Genomic DNA, 6,985 nt, shown 5'->3' with positions numbered 1-6,985 from the left:
TTCCTTTTCCAAAATATTCCTAATTTCTTGCTAAACTTATATCGTTGAATTTTCTGCTACCCTGGACCATCCTCTGAATAATTTTGGAGATGACTCAACACTTGGCAGAGTCATACACACTTATAAGAAGCAGATGGCTGACGGATATACCTCTTCCGATCTGGAAATACGAAATCGTTCACCTACTTGGAAGATGATATCGTTTTGGCCGCTGGTCGTTCCAGTTGCTCAGTTTGAAACTTGAGAGTCTCGTCAAAGCGACCACAACTGTGGGCTGCTCTTGAAGAACTTCCTGCTGGATCTGTGTCTGAAGACCCTGTTGCTTTGCAGATTGGAGGTTTCAAAGTAGCCCTGCGTCACTCCGGTAGGCATTACGTTTCTTGAGCGTGATCTACACAACAATTATATTGGAGAATATAAATTGATGATGTCAATGCTCACGTGGTCTGGCAGCCATATTGGATAAAATATAAAAAACCTTCAAAAACAGAAGAGTTGGCTCGCACCAAGTTGACTGTACGGGGTAAGTATTATATGAATATCATCTACAGATAGTTCCCGACCTATGACGTACGCGACTTACAACGACCTGGACGTACGGCGACGGAAACGACGGGCGGAAAAAAATTAAAATACGTAAAAAAAAACTAAAAGGAAAGAAGAAGAAGCGAGCGAGAAAGCATGGTGGCGAGAGACGCTATGACATCATCGCTCTCCAGGCAGCTTCTCCCACACGAGGCAGTGTCTCAGTTAGTAGCTCTTTGTGTTTCACACTGGCAACATCCCTTACGCTCCGTAACTCAGCCAAACCAACGATTACTCTACTACTACTGCCCTACTAGTTCTTCGCTGTTTATACCCTACTGCAAGCATCATGTTCAGCAAGAGACGACTACCCATGGCTGGTGCCGATAAGAAGAAGAGGAAGGCGATCAATCTTAAAGTTAAGCTCAAAATGATTGTGCAGCATGAGAATGGTAAAAGCGTTACCGCTATCTCACGTGACCTTGGCTTCTCCCACTCAACGGTGTCTCTCATCATCAAGGACAAGACTCGCATCCGAGAATCTGTGAGGGAAGCGGCGCCCATGGTTGCTACTATCATCACCAAGAAGAGAAAATGACCTATTGCAGAAATGGAGAAGATGCTGATGACGTGGATGGAAGACCAGCTGCAAAAATGTGTGCCTCTTAGCTTGATGATGATACATGCTAAGGCTAAGAGTCTCTTCGACGTTTTGAAGGTGCAGGCTGGCACCGACTACACGGAAACGTTTACCGCCAGCAAAGGCTGGTTATGTCGTTTTAAGAGACGAAATAACATGCATAACGTGAGAGTAAGCGGCGAAGCTGCAAGTGCAGATGCAGGTGGAGCTGCAAGGTTCCGGGAGGTATTCGACAAGTTGATTGTTGAAAAAGGATACCTACCAGAACAAATCTTCAATGTCGACGAAACTGGACTTTATTGGAAGAGGATGCCTGAGCGAACGTACATCCACCAAGAAGCAAAAACCATGCCCGGATTCAAGGCATTCAAGGATAGACTGACCTTGCTGTTGGGCGGTAATGTTGCAGGGTTCAAGCTCGAGCCCTTCTGCATTTACCGCTCAGAGAACCCTCGTGCCTTTAAAAACATTGTCAAGCACACCCTACCAGTCTACTACCGAAGCAACCGAAAGGCCTGGATGACGCAGGCATTATTTGAAGATTGGTTCCTGAGTTGCTTTGTCCCTCAAGTGCGTGAATACCGCCTGCAACAATCTATCGCTTGCAGGATAGTGTTGGTACTTGACAATGCACCAGGCCACCCCCAGCATCTTGATGACTTGCATGCAGACGTCAAGGTCGTTTATTTGCCTCCCAACATGACTGCCATACTTCAGCCTATGGACCAGGGTGCCATAGCTACGTTTAAGGCCTACTATCTCCAGGCAACGTTCGCTCAGGCCATTGCTGCAGCGGAAGAAGAAGAGACAACGCTACGAGACTTCTGGAAAGGCTACAACATATTGCAATGTATCCGGAATGTTGCTTCTGCATGGGAGGAAGTGACTGCATGGTGCATGAATGGAATATGGAAACATTGCATGCTTCGTTACGTCAATTCGTTCAAAGGTTTCAATAAGGACGAAGTGATGGACGGAATCGGAGAGAGAATTGTGAGGCTAGCGCACACGTTCGAGCTGGAAGTTGATGTCGAGGACATGGAGGTGTTGTTTGATTTTACCCCAGGTGAATTGACGAACGAGGATCTGCTTGAAATAGAAGAGCAGCGAGATCAAGAAGAATCTGAAAGGAAAAAGGAAGAAGAGAAAGACGATGAAACTCCCCAAAAAATGTTCACCATAAAGGGAATGGCTGAGGGGTTTGCCGTTTTCAACAAAGGACGACAGCTGTTCGAGAGCATGGACACCAACGTTGATCTCTTGTCCAAATTCGATCGACAACTTCAGCAGACCCTAGCGTGTTACAGGGAAATTTACGATGAAAAAAGGAAGCAAACAGTTCAGCCAACTCTCGACGATTTCTTTTTAAAAAAAGATCCTATCGCCTCCACCTCCAACGCCTCCGCCACCACCTCCGCCCTTTCCGTGTCTCCCAGACCAAACTCGTCACCATCACCGCCACCATCAACTTCGTCTTCAACCACCGATGATTCTTCAACGATAGACGACCCCGGCTCCTGATTTCAATATTATTGATACACTGTACATTTTATTTAGTACCGATTAAACTGCATTGTATATTTGTACATATTTTTTGTTTAAGAAATTGCTATAAAATGTCATATTTTTTTATTTCACCCAAATAATCCATGAATACGTACTTGAATACGTATCAATACATGGTACATAATAAAGTCATATTGGTGCTGAATATAGGTCCCAGTGCCTTGCCGTTGGCCTAAATCTCATATTACATTCCAAAGTCATATGATGGAAAACGGATGTGAAAAATGTCCCAAATAATCCATGAATACGTACTTGTATACGTATATTAATAGGTACATGTAATTCAAGCCAATAATAGGTACATGTAATTCAAGACATAATACTAACTTGAAATACATGTCCCATGTAATTAACGTCATAAGACTAACAGATGATACTATGATAGTACACGTACTTTGGAGCTATGACACAACTACTACCTGAAAAATACAGGTCCACAAAAGGGGGTCTGACTTCCGACGGAACTGACATCCGACGGACATGACGGAACATAACCCCGTCGTAAGTCAAGGACTATCTGTAGTTCTAAATGTAAAAATGAGTTTCGGTCACATGCGAGTTTTCCCCTCGTGGGAGATGCCATGCACCAGTTATCACTCATAAATGTAAAAACAAGAAGACGTCATGCGGAGCACGATACTTGCAAAATCCGCCCCCCACCCCCAAGAAAAAAATTCCATTGATACAGCAAATGGTCCATTTCATCAATATTAAAATTGACAATCTTGATCAAAGCTCGGGTCAACAGGAAGAAAAGTGACGATCTTTCAGATGAAAAATGATAATTTTGGAAGGTTGACCTTGAGTTGACCTTTGCCCTTTTGACCTCAAATATAGTTAGTTTCCCTATTTAGTGACAATGTGCAAATGCTGTTCAATTTTCAAGTCAATTCGATGAAAATTGAGGATTTTAGAAATTTGGCCGATGTTGACCTCAAAAATACTTGGTGGTTGAATTCAGGGACCAGATATGCAAGTCCTCTTCAAATTTCAAGTCAATTGGATGAAAATTGAGGATTTTAGAAATTTGGCCTATGTTGACCTTTCAAAATACTTGGCTGATGTGAACCTCAAAAATACTTGGTGGTTGAATTCAGTGATGAGATATGCAAGTTCTCTTCAAATTTCAAGTCAATTAGATGAAAATTGAGGATTTTAGAAATTTGGCCTATGTTGACCTTTTGGCCTATGTTGACCCAAAATATAATACGTGGTTGGATTCAGTGACCAGATATGCAAGTCCTCTTCAAATTTGAAGTCAATTGGATGGAAATTGAGGATTTTAGAAATGTGGCCTATGTTGAACTTTTGGCCCATGTTTACCTCAAATATAATTGGTGGTTGAATTCAGTGACCAGATATGTGATAGGGATATTTTTTAGACAGTAGTATGTAATAGATGAATCAAGAAATTCAATGTCCATAACCTTTGTCAGAAGATGAATCACAAATTTTAATTCCCGAGGAGGACAACACTTTCTGTCTACAAGGAAATACACAACAAGAAACAATAACCTTTATCAAACCAGAGAAGAGCATATTACAATTCACAAATTACATTGCAAGATTCACAGAAGGTCCCAAGTGAAATCCTGGTACAGTAGAGATGTACATCAAAGGAAACATCATAGAGATACAGTAGCATGCACAGTATACAGTCAACATACAGTGTAAACATACAGAATCGACCAGCCAAGTAAAACATCCTAAGTACAACATTTACAGCATTACAAACTCAGTGAAAATCCTAAAGTACAACAAAACCAACATCTTACAAATCCAGTGATAATCCTAATATTTTGACGTCAGTCCTGACTCTTTATACAATTTGCAGTGGGAGGAGCAAGTGGAGGGGGGAGGAGCGAAGAGAGGGGAGGAGAGCAGTAGGATTGGTTGGGCAAAGTTTGGGTGGGAGGGAGCAAGGATCGGGGGATACAATGTGATTGGTGGAGTGAAATATTGAGATGAGAGTACTCCCCGCTGAGAGCAGGTCTGCATTTTCAAATTCTTTAATGCGGTTTTCTGTTTTCTCATTGTCTCCTGCCAGACATTTCGGAGCCAGCTTCCCTCTAATCCTGTATGAAGACTTCAAGAACATTTGAAGGTCATTCTCGGCGAAGTGGATATATCTTTTACTCACTTTCGACACGACAAGAACAAAGACCACTTACTTTATTTCAAAGCACATCTTTAACAATATTATCCTTAGTCATAATTAAATAATTACAGTGCCTTTATTATTAAAACTATACCAAATGATTTACCATTCTGTGGTTTTATCTGTAATTCATTTATTGTTTGATGCAAGGGTTATCACACAATATTGCAAATTAACACACTAGTAACATGAGTTTTAATAAGTCATGTTAAAACTTCAAAACAGGCATGCAATTAAAAAGTCCTTATTTAATCAATGGGTCACTCAGTACCGTAGCTATGACGACCACATCCTTTTTCAATCTGCAAACTCATCTTTTCCCTCATAAGTCAAAATCATATATAAGAGGTATGAACCTATATACTGCAATCCCACAAAAAGAAATCTTTACTGAGAAGATATTGGATCAGAGAGCCAGAGAGAGCTAGCCTACATGGATTTTTATAGGATTTTATACTTTCGACTAACCTTTATCAAACACTAATAAGCTATGTTTTTTTTTATTTGATTCAGTGTTTAATTATCGTTATTTTGAAAGATTTTACTGAGAACGTTGACAATTTCATAAAACTATCTATTAGATAAACTACAAGTGGGAAAGAGAAAAAAGGGTGCGCTGAGCTTATCTTAACAACGGCCAGCGTAGAGCAATTCATCCACTCCCATTGTTCAACTCTGCAAAATAATTACCATAGCTTCGACCTCGTACTGAGTTGATTATTTACTAGTTCACCAAGCACAATGGGATTTTGAAAGCAGTTCAATGGATGATAATTACTTCAGACGCCCAGCTCAGACATTGTGGCATCAGTTGTATTATTTAATTATTTACCAAGAAAAGAATATCTTTTCTCCAATTTGCTTATATAACTCAATAAGACATACTCGATCTAACATTACATTATTTCCAAAAACCCTATTTGTAATCACATTACCCTCAGTAATGATTTTGCCATGACAATATGTGATCTACCATTGCCTCTTCTAAGAATTTTACTTTTCTCGAGCAAACTAATTTGGTCAGTGTCGGAGATGACTTACCTACTGAAGGAAATCCCAACTTCTGCATGGAAACCACAAAAACACTTGCACACGAGGAGAGCAGGTTGGAGCTCATAGAAATTACTTGATTTGATAAATTTTACACTTCCACATATGCAAGTCCTCTTCAAATTTCAAGTCAATCGGATGAAAATTGAGGATTTTAGAAATCTGGCCTATGTTGACCTTTTGGCCTATGTTGACCTCAAAAATACTTGGTGGTTGAATTCAGTGATGAGATATGCAAGTTCTCTTCAAATTTCAAGTCAATTAGATGAAAATTTAGGATTTTAGAAATTTGGCCTATGTTGACCTTTTGGCATATGTTGACCTAAAATATAATACTGGGTTGAATTCAGTGACCAGATAAGCAACTCCTCTTCAAATTTCAAGTCAATTGGATGAAAATTGAGGATTTTAGTAATTTGGCCTATGTTGACCTTTTGGCCTATGTAGACCTCAAATATATTTGGTGGTTGAATTCAGTGACCAGATATGCAAGTCCTCTTCAAATTTCAAGTCAATTGGATGAAAATTGAGGATTTTAGAAATTTGGCCTATGTTGACCTTTTGGCCTATGTTGACCTCAAATATACTTGGTGGTTGAATTCAGTGACCAGATGTGCAAGTCCTCTTCAAATTTCAAGTTAATCGGATGAAAATTGAGGATTTTAGAAATTTGGCCTATGTTGACCTTTTGGCCTATGTTGACCTAAAATATAATACGTGGTTGAATTCAGTGACCAGATACACAACTTCTCTTCAAATTCCAAGTCAACTGGATGAAAATTGAGGATTTTAGTAATTTGGCCTATGTTGACCTTTAGGCCTATGTTGACCTCAAATATACTTGGTGGTTGAATTCAGTGACCAGATATGCAAGTCCTCTTCAAATTTCAAGTCAATCGGATGAAAATTGAGGATTTTAGAAATTTGGCTTATGTTGACCTCAAAGATACTTGGTGGTTGAATTCAGTGACCAGTAATGCAAGTCCTCTTCAAATTTCAAGTCATTTGGATGAAAATTGAGGATTTTAGAAATTTGGCCTATGTTG

This window comes from Myxine glutinosa, chromosome 6 (genome assembly GCF_964187855.1).
Source record: "Myxine glutinosa chromosome 6, kmMyxGlut1.1, whole genome shotgun sequence".
In the NCBI taxonomy this organism is placed as follows: Eukaryota; Metazoa; Chordata; class Myxini; order Myxiniformes; family Myxinidae; genus Myxine; species Myxine glutinosa.
Note: the sequence above shows the minus strand (reverse complement) of the source record.